This window comes from Gorilla gorilla, chromosome 8 (genome assembly GCF_029281585.2).
Source record: "Gorilla gorilla gorilla isolate KB3781 chromosome 8, NHGRI_mGorGor1-v2.1_pri, whole genome shotgun sequence".
In the NCBI taxonomy this organism is placed as follows: domain Eukaryota; kingdom Metazoa; phylum Chordata; class Mammalia; order Primates; family Hominidae; genus Gorilla; species Gorilla gorilla.
Window position 1 is genome coordinate 12,454,096 of NC_073232.2, and position 14,773 is coordinate 12,468,868.

Sequence of the window (14,773 nt, forward strand, 5' to 3'; positions counted from 1 at the left end):
CTGACACTAACCATCCATGAACTCAACCAGAAAATGGCAAAGGCAGGAACACTTCGGACTCTCTGCATGAGGCCAGCGCAATCTTAATAACAAAACTTCACAAAGACATTGTAAGATAGGAAAATTACGGGCAGATTATTCTCATAAGCAGAGATACAAAACTCCTAGACGAAATATTAACAAACCAAATCTGTGGCATATAAAAAGAATTATACATTACAACCAAGTTGGGTTTATTCTATAAATGTGTGCCAAGATTTAAAATTCAAACAATGTGATTTATTATATTACCATTAAAACTCACAGGAGCATCTCGGTAGACACAAAATGAGCACTTGATATTTTCAACACCCATTCAAAATAAAATTGGTAGCAAACTACAGAGAGAGGTTTTGTTTATCTAATAAAGGGTATCTCAAGAAAACCCTACAGAGGTTATCATACTTGATAATAAAACTTCGAAAGCTTACTTTGTTTGTTGTTGGAAAGACCACAGCGTCTACTACAACTTCTACACGATAGTACACGGGGTGTTCTCTTCACTGCAATAAGGCAAACAAAGGAAAAGTCATGAGAATTGGAAAGACAAAGTAAAACTGTCATTTTGCATTGTCAGCATGATTATGTAGATAGAAAATATATTCGGATATACAGATCAACTATTAGAATAAGTCAGTGAGTTTAACAGCATTACCGATGAAAGGCTAATGTGAGAAATCAAGTGTGTTTCCATATACTTTAATGAACTGTGTAAAAATTTTATTTAAAGTGAAAACTTTTACAGTAGCAGAAAAAATAAAATTTCTAGGAATAAAAGTAATGTGTGCAAGAGTCTTTTACACAGAAAACTGTAAACATTACTGAGAGATATTCAAGAAGTCTTAAGAAAATAAACAACATACATTATTGAAGGATTCTAAGAATCAATATTGTAATTAAGTTTATTCTCCTAAATTGATTTAAAAATTCAGTGTAACTGTTCTCATAATCTCAGCCCTTCTATTTTACAAATTGAAAAGCTGATCCTAAAATGTGTATGAAAACAAAAAGGATCAAAAATAATGAAGACAAATTGAGAATATAAAACAAGGTTAGAGGTCTTTTACTCTCAGATCTCAAACCTTGTTAAAGCTGCAGCAATGAAAATGGCATAGTGCTGATTGGCGTGAGAATAGACAAATAGGTCAGTGTCATAGAATAGAGTGCAGAAGAAAACCCATGCTTACTATTCACATGATTCGTGGGGAAAGAAAGAAGAGGGAAAAAAAAACTCTTTGCTATGCATTGAGGGAAAGCAATCTTTCTTATAAGTATGGATTGTTTCCATTATATATCCATATTTTTAAAAAGCCTTTGATCTCTACCTCACACAATAAACAAAAATCATTCCAGGTGTTTTGTATTGAAATAAGAAAAATCAAAAATCTTTTCTAAAAGCGGTCATGAAAAAATACTGAGAAGACCTTGAAGAAATCAAAGATTTCTAAAACAATAAACATATACACAGAGGCCTTACCACAGAAGAAAAAAAGACTGAAAACTAGTGCTTTAAACTAGAACTCTGTGTTACAGAATATACCATTAAGAGAATCAAAAGGCAAACCACAGTATAGAAGATAATTATGGTATATATATCCAACAAAGGTTCATACATAGAATATATATATGAAGAACTACTACAAACTAATAGGAAAAGAACATTCAATTGAAGGCAAAATGGGCTGAAAACTTCACTACACACACATCCTCCAAATAAGTGCTCTGAATGGTGGGCACCAAGGATCATCTGAGTACAAATTAAAATGACAGTGAATGAATGAAAATGAGACAGCACACCTGCCAAAATAGCACAAAAAAAGCAAAAAAAAAAAAAAATCTGACAATTCAAAATGTCGACAAAGATGAACTCTCATTAACTCTGGCCAGAGCCTCATCTACCTGGAAAGGGTACTTTGTGGAGCTATTTGCAGTATCTACTAAAAGGAATTTAGGCTTACCCAGTGAACAAACATTCCTCTTCTCTGAATGTACCCATGAGAAAAGAGTGCCTAGTACCAAGAGAAAAGATATTGGTGAAAATGTTTAGAGTAGCTTTTTCCATAAATAGCCCCAAGCTGGAAACAGCTCAAATGTCCATGAATAGTATTACACTATATCGTGTTTATAGTCATACCACGGAACGTAGACAGCAATGAAAAATAACTACAGATTCACACCCATAAGACAGATTGCTGAGTCAGTATACTCTCTTTGATATGTATAATTCTATTTATATAAAGAAAAAACCAGTAAAATAAGTTTATAATGACAGACATCAGAATAGTGGCTACCTATAGTGTTTTGTTTTGTTCTGTTTTGTTTTGTTTTGAGACAGGGTCTCACTCTGTTGCCCAGGCTGGGGTGCAGTGGCATGATCTTGGCTCACTGCAGCCTCTCTGGCTCAAGGGATCCTCCCACTTCAGGCTCCCCACTAGCTGGGACTATAGGCGCACACCACCACATCCAGCTAATTTTTGTATTTATTTATTATTCTTTTTTTTTTTTTGGTAGAGATTGAGTTTTGCCATGTTGCCCAGGCTGGTCTTGAACTCCTGAGTTCAAGCACTCCTCCTACCTTGGCCTCCCAAAGTGCTAGGATTACAGGCGTGAGCCACTGTGCCTTGCCTGGTTACCTTTTGAAGGGCTATGATTGCAAGAGTAGGAAGGAGAGTTCTGGAATGGTAATAATGTTCTATTACTTGATCTGAATGATACTTATATTTGTGTGCTAATTTTTCTCTAAATTAATCATATACTTATGCATAATAAAGTCAAAATATTTTAAGGTCAAATTAATAAAGGGAATGTCCTAAATGAAGATATTCTGTCTGTGAACAATTATATAGTTATATGAGAGAACTTGCTGGGCATAATAGCTGTAACTTTAATCATTATTAAATATTATTAAATAATAAGTCATTGTTAAATCTATTAAATAGATTTCTTAAATTGTCCCTAATTTTTCATGAAGGTGGTCTGTATCCATTAGCCAGGTGCCTGAGTTTAGCTAATTTTGGTTTTGGGCAGGAGTTGGGAAAGTCAGACTGCTATCTGACTGATTGTTCATGGACTTTAAAATTAGTCTTACACGTACCCCAAGATTTAAAAAAAAAAAAATGACAACAGAAACTGAAATTTCCCGGAAACAGCCGTCATTTGGGATTCAGAAGACAAAAGACATGATTCAAAACCCTGCCCCTTGCCCTTGACTGGCGATCCCTGCCCAGCCCTAAAAAGTCTCCCTGTTGTCCTGGCCCCTGTCCCAAGGCTGTGGCAATAACATGCACTCAAAGACGTGTTTGCTGGAAGAAGACATGTGAAGCATGAATGGAATTTTGCCTTGGCGATAACGTTGAATGTGCTGTTCTGCGATCCTGTACCAATAGGGCACCAGGCCCGCTCTGAAGTCCGCTAATGGCAATCCCCCTTTGTTCCCTCAGGGACACACAAAGCCACTGTTCCCATAGCAACCCTGCCAAGTGATGTCAGAAACCAGGGTTCGGCCTTGAAGGCTACAACACAAGTGCGGTGTTGACCAGCTAGCAATGACGACAACCCCGAAGACAGCGCCGTGCCTCCAGCAACAGAAATCGGCAGTGCACGTGTGTGCACACACTGTGTCTTGTTTTATGCTTAAAAATTGTGAATAATCCATTTTTAAGTGTGTGTATTCTCTAGAAGCCTGTGTTTCTCCTGATGTGTGTTTTATGCTTAAAAATTGTAAATAATCCATTTTTAAGTGTGTATATTCTTTAGAAGCCCGTGTTTCTCCTGATGTGTCATATCACTTGGAAAATCAGATTTCCTTTTGCTTTCATGAAGACCTATTTTCTGAAATTGGAGATGAGATGATTCATTTGCCCAAACCCTTAAAATGTCCTGACTTTATTCCTTAGGGAGGTTCATCATGTTCAGAGGAGAAGAGAGTGAAGGATTGTTTAATAAAGACCAATCATGTAAATTTTATGATATACATCATTGTTTTAGTATACATAGTTGTTTGACTTGGAGAATTCACAGTAAAGAAGACAATTATAGAAATATATTATGGATTTTTGGCTGGGCACGGTGACTCATGCCTGTAATTGAAGCACTCTGGGAGACCAAGGCGGGTGGATCACCTGAGGTTGGGAGTTCGAGACCAGCCTGGCCAACATGGTGAAACCCCATCTCTACTAAAAATACAAAAATTAGCCGGGCATGATGGTGGGCACCTGTAATCCCAGCTACATGGGAGGCTGAAGCAGGAGAATTGCTTGAACCTGGGAGGTGGAGGTTGCAGTGAGCCGAGATCGCATCACACACACCAGCCTGGGCAACAAGAGCGAAACTCTCAAAAAAAAAAAAAAAAAAAGAAAAGAAATATATTATGGATTTTTAAAAGAGAAAATATTTTATAAAAATTCTAACCTCACTGTCAAATAGCAATCGGCCTCTTTCCTTCAGTTTCCAGGGAAATCAATAGCAGCTCAAATTTAGAAGCTCTGCTTCGAGCCTTTTCAAATCACGCTGTGATTGAGCATTTTACGTGTGACACCATTAGCCAGAGGAACAATCCTGGTTCTGTTGTGTTTCTTTTTTTTTCTTTTTCAATAGATTTTAGAGAGAAAATGAGATATTGATTGAAGGGTAATCCTTAACATAGAAGGGATTGGAATAACTGTTAAATTTTGCAGATTCTTCAGATAAACTACTGTGAAAGTCTTGACGTTAGCCTACAAAAAAGCCTTTTATTACAAACTCCATACTTGCTAAAGTGCTGTCTTTTGATACTGCAGTTTTGTTTCTGTAATATATTTATTATTCAGAACAAATGAAATTCTCCAAAGTATTTTGCTTGTTAATGTCATTTACCCACGATCTATGAAATGACTAAACTTATACATATATATACACACACATATTAACATTTATGCATCTGTATATTTTATCTGCACCAGTGATATAACAATAATTTTAATTCCTATGTTACATAAAAACTTAGTAGTAAGTCTCATTCAACTTCACAACCCATGAAATAATTTCTGTTTCAACCTATATGAGCCAAGGGGAAATTGTTTAAATAATATATTTATATTTCATATTTTAAAATGGTCTCTGTCTTACCAAAAAAGTGACACAGGCATACTGCTGAGATAAGGTAAACGTGCAGCAGTCACAGGAATAGCAGTGCCCATTGGGTGCTGGCACAGTTTCAGGTACTGGGCTGGGAGTTGTCCAATCGTCACCTTCTTTAATCTTCACGACAACTCTAACATCGAGTGCTGTTGTTCCCAATTTATTGGGGCAAAAAGACAGGTTAAGTCACTGGCTGAAACAGGCTGACCTCAGTGTCAAATCCAGGTTTTGCTGGTCACAGAAACAAAGCTTTTAAAAATCTCTCCAAATACTACCTCTAGGATTCCTGGAGGCCAGACACCCTAAAGACCAGCAGGAGCCTCCGACACTCCATCCACGCCCCCACTACAGGGAACTGGTGATTACACGATGAATAAACGCATCTTACAAGAATGGGAGCCACCACTTAGGGCCAAGCTATTTGTGACTAGAAAGCAAACAAAAGAACCTGCTCAAGGTGAAATTTGATTGTTGCCCATTGACTCTCAGGTGACATGGCCTCCAAGTATAACAGTGAATCCCCCGAGGGCCAAAAATTGCCTTGGAAAATATGATTGTGACCTCTATTTCTCTGTTGCCATGGAGTTATGCCTCTTGTCTGTTGATGGAAGGTCAATCATTGTATTTACACGCAGTGAACAGTGAACATATATAATGCCTATGGTCTATTATTATTTCTTTGCAGGAGGTTTATTACAGGGTTTGGTATGCAATCTAAATTAAATGTCTCGAGAAAAATAATGCTTTTAAGTTTAGGCAATTTTAGAGAATTCTTTGAGTGAGATTCCCTCTTTAAAATTCCACGGAATTTTCTGATTGCCTTTGAAGTTGTTTCTGTCTGAAACTAGTCTATTTATTTCCTTTTTAAAGGAGATTTTTTCTTTTCAATCATCTACTACAAAATAACTTTCTTTTACGTTTATGAGACATTAGATATAATTATTTTCTAAGTCCATCTCTGTAAACAACTTTGTAATTTTTAGCCTTTCAAATGTCATTATCATAAACACGAATCAGCACTGGTTCTGCTCCTTGTTGGCTTTGAAGCGGCATTTAAAATCCCCGTGGCTCTGAAGCCCTCGTCGACCTGGGTCACCTGGGTGAGTAAATTCAGCCAGCAAGTTACTGTGGGTTCCACGTTATCGTTTTCCAAATTCCTGGCACTGCTGATACGTGCAAGCTGCCCACTTTGAAAATGGAATGTGCCATTTCATCCTACTCAAAAGTGGGTGGAGAGAAAGAAGTGTTTCACTGAGGGTATTTGCGAGTGGACTGCGGATGGTGGAGGAATCGTGCTTCGCACTGTGGCGGCTGGTTTTTGGCCATCCTCTCAATGAGCGCTTTAAAGCTGAGTCTATTAGATTATATTTTAGGCTCAGGAGTCTTATAGGTCATTTCACTCTACACTCCTCTTTGAATCCTGGAAAGATTAAGTATGATAGGCAACTTATTTAGTGCTCTTGCCACCAGTGTTTTGATGGGTCAGTCAAAAGCACATGTCGTTGAAGGTGCAGTAACCTCTGATGGGCTGTGTTCTGTCTGCTCAGTGGAGCAACAATAAATCTTATTTTTTCCAACCCTTGGCAGATACCTGTTAAATAAGCTTTGTTGATTTCTTCCCACATTCTCCCTGTTGGATCGGGGTTCAGTCATTTGCTAACCGTGTTATTTTGAGCAAGTCACTTCACCTCTCTAAGTCTAATAAAATACAAATAATGGTGACACCCTTGTAGAGGGCTGTAAGGATGCAATGAGCACCGGTCCATGAAGCACTAGGCAAAAAACACAAATTAACTCCCAAATATTTTCAGAACACAACATATTCAGTCACGGCATGTGTAGAGAACATGTGTCACTCTGCAGTTGGCTTGTGATGGAGAGCCTGCAGCCTGGACTCGGCTGTGCTGAGAGCTGAAGGAACCACATGGCTGAGTGGTCTTGGGAGCCCCATCTCCTGCCCAGTGCACCGAAGCTGGGAGACTGAGGCTTAAGCTACTGGCTTGTGCTGGGAGGTGAGAAGGCTCTGACCCAGGGTGAATTCCAGAGAATGCACCACCTATGTGTAAGCACTGGATAGCAATGCATAGGAATTACCAAGATGTCTTTATGTGTGTGCATATATTTTTAGAAGTTTTAAAAAATATGAAAATATCAGCTGGGCACAGTGACTCATGCCTGTAATCCCAGCACTTTGGGAGGCTGAGGTGGGTGGATCACCTGAGGTCAGGAGTTCGAGACCAGCTTTACCAACATGGAGAAACCCCTTATCTACCAAAAAAAAAATACAAAATTAGCCGGGCTTGGTGGTGCATGCCTGTGATCCCAGCTACTCGGGAGGCTGAGGTAGGAGAATCGCTTGAACCCGGGAGGCGGAAGTTGCAGTGAGCCGAGATCGTGACACTGCACTCCAACCTGGGCAACAAGAGTGAAACTCCGTCTCAAAAAAAAAAAAAGAAAAGAAAATATCAGTGTATTAAATTTGGAAGACTGTACCATTGGAAAAATCCTGTAGTCCAAAAAGTTATTAGAATCTATGTTTTTTTCTATATGTATACTTAGGTAAAGAAACAGTGTACAGAGCTGAGTGAGGACTGAATTCTAGTTCTCACCTTGCCACGATGCAACTTAGATGCATCTTTTTAATCTTTCTAAGCCTCAGTTGTCTCATCTGTGAAATTAATAGATTAGGCCACATAATCTTTAAAATTCCCTCTACTGATATTTTATGGTCCCAAAAATATTCTTGGCATGCATGTGAGAGCTGAGAATGTCCACTATGATTTGTAAGATTATTTTAATACCCCCATGCTTTAACTGTTCGAGTTTACCTTGTTGTGGATATGATGGAGTCTAGCTTGTGCTGTGACTTTTCCCCACATTTGCCCTACGTCAGAGGCTGGCTGAAAGCCAGCAGGGGTACATTCTAGCATAGGTGTAAAGACTCACAAAGAGGTGAAGTAGATTCTTCTATACAGTAGTATCACTGGACACCCCGTGGCTCATGCCTGTAATCCCAGCACTTTGGGAGGCTGAGGCAGTCAGATCACCTGAAGTCAGGAGTTTGAGACCAACCTGGCCAACATAGTGAAATCCCATCTCTACTAAAAATACAAAAATTAGCCGGGCATAGTGGCACATGCCTGTAATCCCATCTACTCAGGAGGCTGAGGCACGAGAATGGCTTGAACCTGGGAGGCGGAAGTTGCAGTGAACCGAGATTGGACCACTGCACTCCAGCCTGGGGGGCACAGCAAGACTCTGTCTTAATAAACAGACAAACAAACAAACAAACAAACAAACAGTAGCATAGACAAAACTCAAATTCTTCTTGCATTTATAGCCTCCTTCCTTAAGTATGAAAATCCTTTGCAATTTTTCAGATTCTCTGGACACAAAAAAAATTTATTTTCTTTTAGCTACCATAATGGATTAAATTATAAATTGAATTTCCAGGGCTGGGCATGGTGGCTCACACCTATAATCCCAGCACTTTGGGAGGCTGAGGTGGGTGGATTGCTTGAGGTCAGGAGTTTAAGACCAGCCTGATCAACATGGTGAAATCCCATCTCTACTAAAAATACAAAAATTAGCCGGGTGTGGTGGCGTGTGCCTGTAATCCCAGTTACCCGGGAGGCTGAGGCAGGAGAATCACTTGAACCCAGGAGGTGGAGGTTGCAGTGAGCAGAAATTGCACCAGCCTGGGAGACAGAGCAAGACTCCATCTGAAAAAAAAAAAAAAAAAAAAAAAAAAAAGAATTTCCAGTTTGGCTTTAATGAATAGACTTCTGTTTCTGTATCTCTTTCCCCAGATATGAATAGAGATATAATATTCTTATATAATGTATGTGGGGTCTAACTTTCAAAATCACCTAAAGTATGCAATATGATTTGTTTGAATAAACCATTCATTTAGAACAGGTAGGCACTTAATTTTCTGTTTCATAAGCATTTTCCTTGAAGTCTGGAAATGCACTTTTTTGCTTTTAGGACAGTGTCAAGTCTCCAGAAGGGTAATTTTAAAATCAAGGGTTCTCTGTACATGCTTGTCTGTCTTTACTTTGCAGAAGACTTCACCTTACTGGCCTTCAGGTCTTGACAGATGGAACTTGATCTAAGAGCAAAAACCGTTTCTCAGGTTTTCTAGCCTCTGAGAGCATCAGAGAATCCTCTGCACTGTACCCCTGGGGTCTGCCCTGATTAGGGTTCAGGTAATACTGATTTGACCAGTGAGAAAGCAGGAGGTGGAAAGATGTCCACAGGGCACGTGTAATATTGCTTTCTATATGCACTATGCTTTGGTTTCGATTCATCATTTCTTAGGAAAAACCTTAAAATATTTGTGTGTGGCTTTGGAGAGTGACATAAAGACCTTCCCCTCAAAGAGCATAGGGGCTCTAATGGAGAGCTGGCAGCTGAAAGGCATCCTGCCTTTCTGGGTCCTACAAGGTGTATAATTTCATGTTCTGCAGAGCAGTGAGGTAGAGTTAGACTGAGAAAGGTGTTTTCACAGTTTTCAGGAGCAGCCTTCCTGAGAATAAAAAGTTAAAACTTAGTGGCTTCAGACAACATTTTTGATCTAACAATTCTAGGAGTAAGGCAACTGGGCACAGTGAGGCCGGGGCTTCAGACCCTCCATCCCTCACAGAGCTGTGGTCATCACAAGGTCCTCCCAGGAGGACCCACGCTGAGCTTGTTGTCAAGACTCACCCTCGTGGGCTACTGGGAGCTTCAGCTGTTGGCCACCCTGAACCCTTGCCTTATAGGCCTCTCCACAGAACATCCCACCACGTGGCAGCTGGCACCGTCAGAACCAGCAGGAAAAGTCGACTGACATCCGTCTCTTCTTCCATGAGATTACAAAGTGTATGTTTCCTGGTCCCTGATGGATTTAGAATTTTCTCTACTGTCCTACTGTGTACCTCCTTCATGATCATGCCTTTTATTCCCCCTCTTTTCTTGCCCTTTGTTATTTTGATAGAGTTTCCTTTATTCCATAGTCTTGTCTTCTCCACTGACTTGGTATCTCTCATCTTTTAGTGGCTATCTTTAAATGTTTAGTGGTTATTTTTCTATAACAAGATTTTATTTTTCTAACAGAGTGCAAACTTGGTCTCTTTTTTCTTGTCTGGAACAGCACAAGGACTTTAGCACACTTTAATTATCTGAAAGTCTTCATTGCCCAACTTTCCTTTTATTATTGTCTACATAAATATCGGAAGAGCAGAGTGCAGTATTGTGGTCAGTAGAAGAAAGGCCCACTGAACACTTCTTTATGGCTGATGGGACTGTAAACTAATACAGCTGCTATGGAAAACAGTGTGGAAATTCCTTAAAGAACTAGAAGTAGAACTACAATTTGATCCAGCAATCCCACTACTGGGTGATATCTACCCAGAGGAAAAAAAGTCATTCTAAAAAAAGGATACTTGCACATGCATGTTTATAGCAGCACAATTTGCAATTGCAAAAATATGGAACCAGCCCAAATGTCCATCCTTTAATGAGTGGATAAAGAAAATGTGATACACACCCACTCTGACACTCTCTCTTTCTCACACACACACATACACACACACACACACACACACCATGGAATACTACTCAGCCATAAGAAAGAATGAAATAATGGCATTTGGAGCAACCTGGATGGAATTGAGACCATTATTCTAAGTGATGTAACTCAGGAATGGGAAACCAAAAATTGTATATTCTCATAAGTGGGAGCTAAGCTATGAGAATGCAAAGGCGTAAGAATGGTACAATGGACTTTGAGGACTTGGGGGGAAGGGTGTGGGGTGATGAGGGATAAGAGACTATGCACTGGGTACACCAAAATCTCACAAATCACCACTAATGAACTTATTCATGTAACTAAACACCACCTGTTCCCAAAAAAATCTATTGAAATAAAAAATAATAAAAGATGAAAATAAATAAAAAATAAAAGCAAGAATAGCCCCTCAAAGATGCCCATGTCCTAATCCCAGAACCGGCAAATGTATTGCCTCACATAATACAATGGCCTTCCCAGATATGATTTAAGTTCTTGAGGTGTGGAGATCATTCTGGGATATCTGATCTGCCCAATTTAATCACAACGTTTCCTATTATATAAGAGGGAGGTGGGAGGATCAGGGTCAGAGAGGAGACTTGAGGAGGGAAGCAGAGGTTGGAGCAATGGACCTTGAAGAGGGAGGAAAGGCCTAGGGACCATGGAGTGCAGGTGGCTTCTAGAAAACAGAGAAGTGAGGAAATTGATTTTCCTCTAGGTCCCCAGAAAGAAGGTGGCCCTGAGAACACATGATTCCAGCCCAGTAAAATGCATTTTAGACTTTCGACCTTCTGAGTAGTAAAATGATGAATTTGTCTTGTATTAAGCCATATTTTTAATGATTCGCCACAGCAGCTCTTCGGAAACCTGTGCAGCTTTTGGCCCCTGGAAGTGGGGAGCTGTTGTAACAAACAACCAAGATCTTGGGAGTGGCTTTGGAATCGGGGGAGTGGCTTTGGAACCAGGTAATGTGCAAAGGCTGAAGAATTTAAGGAGCATGACAATAAAGGCAAGATTGCCCTGAAGAGACTCTAAGAAATCCAGATGTCAAAGGCCCTGCCCATGGGGGTGAGAGGGGAGTGAGGAGCACAGTGGAAGAGGCTGTGTCGTGGTCAGACACCTACATCATCCCAAGCCAGCGGTTGGTGGAAATGAGTCTTTGAGGTGCTGCGGTGATGGCTCAGAAGAAAAGGAGAAGCATGTTAATGAAAACGGGAGGAAAGAAGGTGCTCCTTACGCAGCAGCAGAAAGCTTAAGAATTGTGTCCTACAACAGCAGAAAGCTTAGGAACTGTTTTGCAGAAAGCAGGACATATGAGTGATGAACTTCGATGGTCAGCTGAGAGACTTCCAAGCATAGTGTTAAAGGTGTGGACTGGCTTCTTCTTAATGATTCTAGTAAAATGTGAGAGGAAAACAATAAACTCAGGGAATAACTGTTAAGCAAAAAGGAATTGGAACTTGATGATTTGGAAAATTTTCAGCCTGTCCAGATTGCAAAACCTGCCAAAATTAGGAGACTCACTGTCAGGAAAGCATATTCTGGGGAGAAAGTCAAGGGTATGGTATGGCTGGACAGCCTTTCGTTACTGCCTTGGAAAGATCGAAAGGTCAAAGTGTTCACTCATACCAAGGGCTCTTTGAGTAAATTAAACAAGTGACTCATGAACTCCCTCAGCCCTTGCAGCAGAGCCCAGGAGTAGAGATGGGGTCACCGGGGACAAACCTGCAGAGAGCCCTCACAGTCTACAGATGTGAATTATTGTGGCCTTTGCAGGAGATCCACAAGGTTTTTGAGAATGTTCTATCAGCAGAAACACTGCCAGCTTGAAATGAGCAGAACAGAGAAGGGATGAAATGAAGGAAAACTGTCAGACTCCCCAAACTCCACAGGCAGAAAACAGGTGGATGAAACTACTCAGCTGCAAACCCACGCCAGCCTTTGGAAAAATGGAAGGATGACTGTGAGGGCAGAGCCGAGGGCTCAGCAGGAGGCAGAGACTCAAGCCACAGTGCATTATTCTCAGGCCTTGAAACCTGATGGAGTTAGCATGGTTGGATTCTGAAATTGCTTAGGACTGGTGAGAACTCATTTTATTCTTTCCTGTCTGCATTTTTTGAATGGGAAGACCTTGGATAGTCTTATTATTGCATTTTGTGAGAAATGCAATTCTCACAGGCTCCCAGATGAGAGACATTTTGACCTGGGTTGGATCATGCCCAGCATCTCACCCATACCTGGTTTAGATGATGAGATCTGGGACTTTTGAACTCATAAGACTCAGATGAGATTTTGGACTTGAGTAGACACTGTATTGGGTGGAGACACTTGGGGACCTCGAGATGGGTGAATGTATTTTGCATGGGGGGTGAATGCATTTTGAATCTTTGGGCATCGGAGGACAGACTGTGGTTGGCTGAATAATCACTCCACTAAGATGTCCACGCCCCAATCCCGGGAACCTATTAATGTGTTGCTTTATGGCAAAAGGGACTCTGCAGCTGTGTTTAAATTAAAGATTGTGAGGTGGGGAGATTATCTTGGATTTCCCCAGTGAGCCCCAAGGAATCACAGCAGTCCTTTAAATTGCAGCAGGCAGGTGAAAGAGAGAGAAACAGAAAGAAGCCTGCATGAGAGGGACTGGCTGGGCATTGCTGCTAGCTCTGAAGATGGAAGGATGGAGTTAATGGAAACCCAGAATGTTTCACCCTAAAATAGACTTCTTGGGCGTATTTTGATACAGCTATTCAGACGGGCTACATGAAACAAAAGCAGCTCTGACAAGCTGTCTTGTGTGGGGAGATTTGCATCTGTAGGGAAAATGTTTTGCCTACATCAGAGACATAAACACCGAATGCACGCAGGCTTTCTCTGAGGCAACCCTTCCCCAGATCTGGGAAGGATTAACTACAGGAAAGGAGACGGCAGGTCTAACACTCTTAATGGTGTGACAGAGGGACCTCTACCCTAGGACACCATCTATACTTCCCAAGAGCTGCTTCTTCCTGTGAGGTTTTGTCTGCATCACATACGACCTTGCTGGCTGCACCTCACCTCCTCCCACCCTCCCATAGCCTGTTTCACCTCGCGCCAAGCCTCACTTCTTCCTGTAACTTCAGGATGGTGTAAAGGCTTCAGTCATCTGGGCCCTCCTTTGCATTTCCTACTTTGTGTACGACTATCATGTCTGCATGCACTTTAATAAATGTGTATGCCTTTTCTTCCCTGTTAACCTGCCTTTCGTTACAGAGGTGTCCCAGCTGAGACCTTATGAATGAGGGCTGAGAAAATAAACTAATTTTTCTCCCCTTCAGAGTCATGAGCCAAGGAAGGCAGGAAGTGCCTAGAAACTGGAAAAGGCAAAAACCAGATTCTCCCCTGGAGACTTCCGAAGAAATGCACCTTGCTGGCATCCTCCTTTTAGCCCATGAGACCCATTTCATGCTTCTGACTTCCAGAACTATAGGTTGATAAATTCCTGTTGCTGGAACCCATTAAGTTTTTGTTATATTAGCAATGGGAAACAAATACAGGGCTGTTGAAGCAGGGTTGCTTATAACCTTTGGTGCTGGTTGGGCATACAGATGCCAGGGTTGCCCCTGTTCTTCTGTAAAACAGGTCTACTGAGTCCTAAGTTTTATATGCAAGAAGCAATTCCTCTTAATAAGTGGCTTTAGACCAACCGAAGTATTGGAAGGGATTTTGAATAGTTTGGAGGCAGGTAGGGGCAGTGGGTTTTATACAAGACGAGAGAGAGGACAGGAAGCCACTTCTAGGTCAGTGTTGAGCTGTCCCAGGTACCTGCACATCTCAGCCCAAGTCTGAGGGCTGCCAGACTTTGAGAACTGGGCAGTGAAGAGGTGAGTGCAATAGAGGACTGACATGAGCAATTGAAGACAAATGAATCCATGCAAGGAGCCACGGGAAATAGCACAATCACTTCCGGGTCATCTCCTTGCATACTGAATGAAGAAAATGGATTCTGCATTGGAACAAACACCATGCACCAGGTGCAAAGATGGACTTGCCTGAAATACTTGCCTATTTATGCAAAATTATTCTTAG

General features: G+C 41.0%; 2 long non-coding RNA genes across 2 annotated transcripts in view; one reads left to right on the forward strand and one right to left on the reverse strand.

The window, feature by feature from the left end:
• LOC129525152 (uncharacterized) overlaps positions 1-5,675 on the reverse strand; it is a 63,307-nt gene extending 57,632 nt beyond the window's left edge. The window contains exons 1-3 of the long non-coding RNA XR_008669251.2: positions 5,146-5,675; positions 1,998-2,048; positions 471-542 (exon numbers count right to left, since the gene is read on the reverse strand). This is a non-coding gene — a long non-coding RNA (uncharacterized lncRNA). The remainder of the gene's footprint in view (positions 1-470; positions 543-1,997; positions 2,049-5,145) is intronic.
• The window catches only part of LOC129525153 (uncharacterized), a 432,112-nt gene that overhangs the window by 180,414 nt on the left and 236,925 nt on the right, over positions 1-14,773 (forward strand). The gene's annotated exons all lie outside the window — the stretch shown is intronic.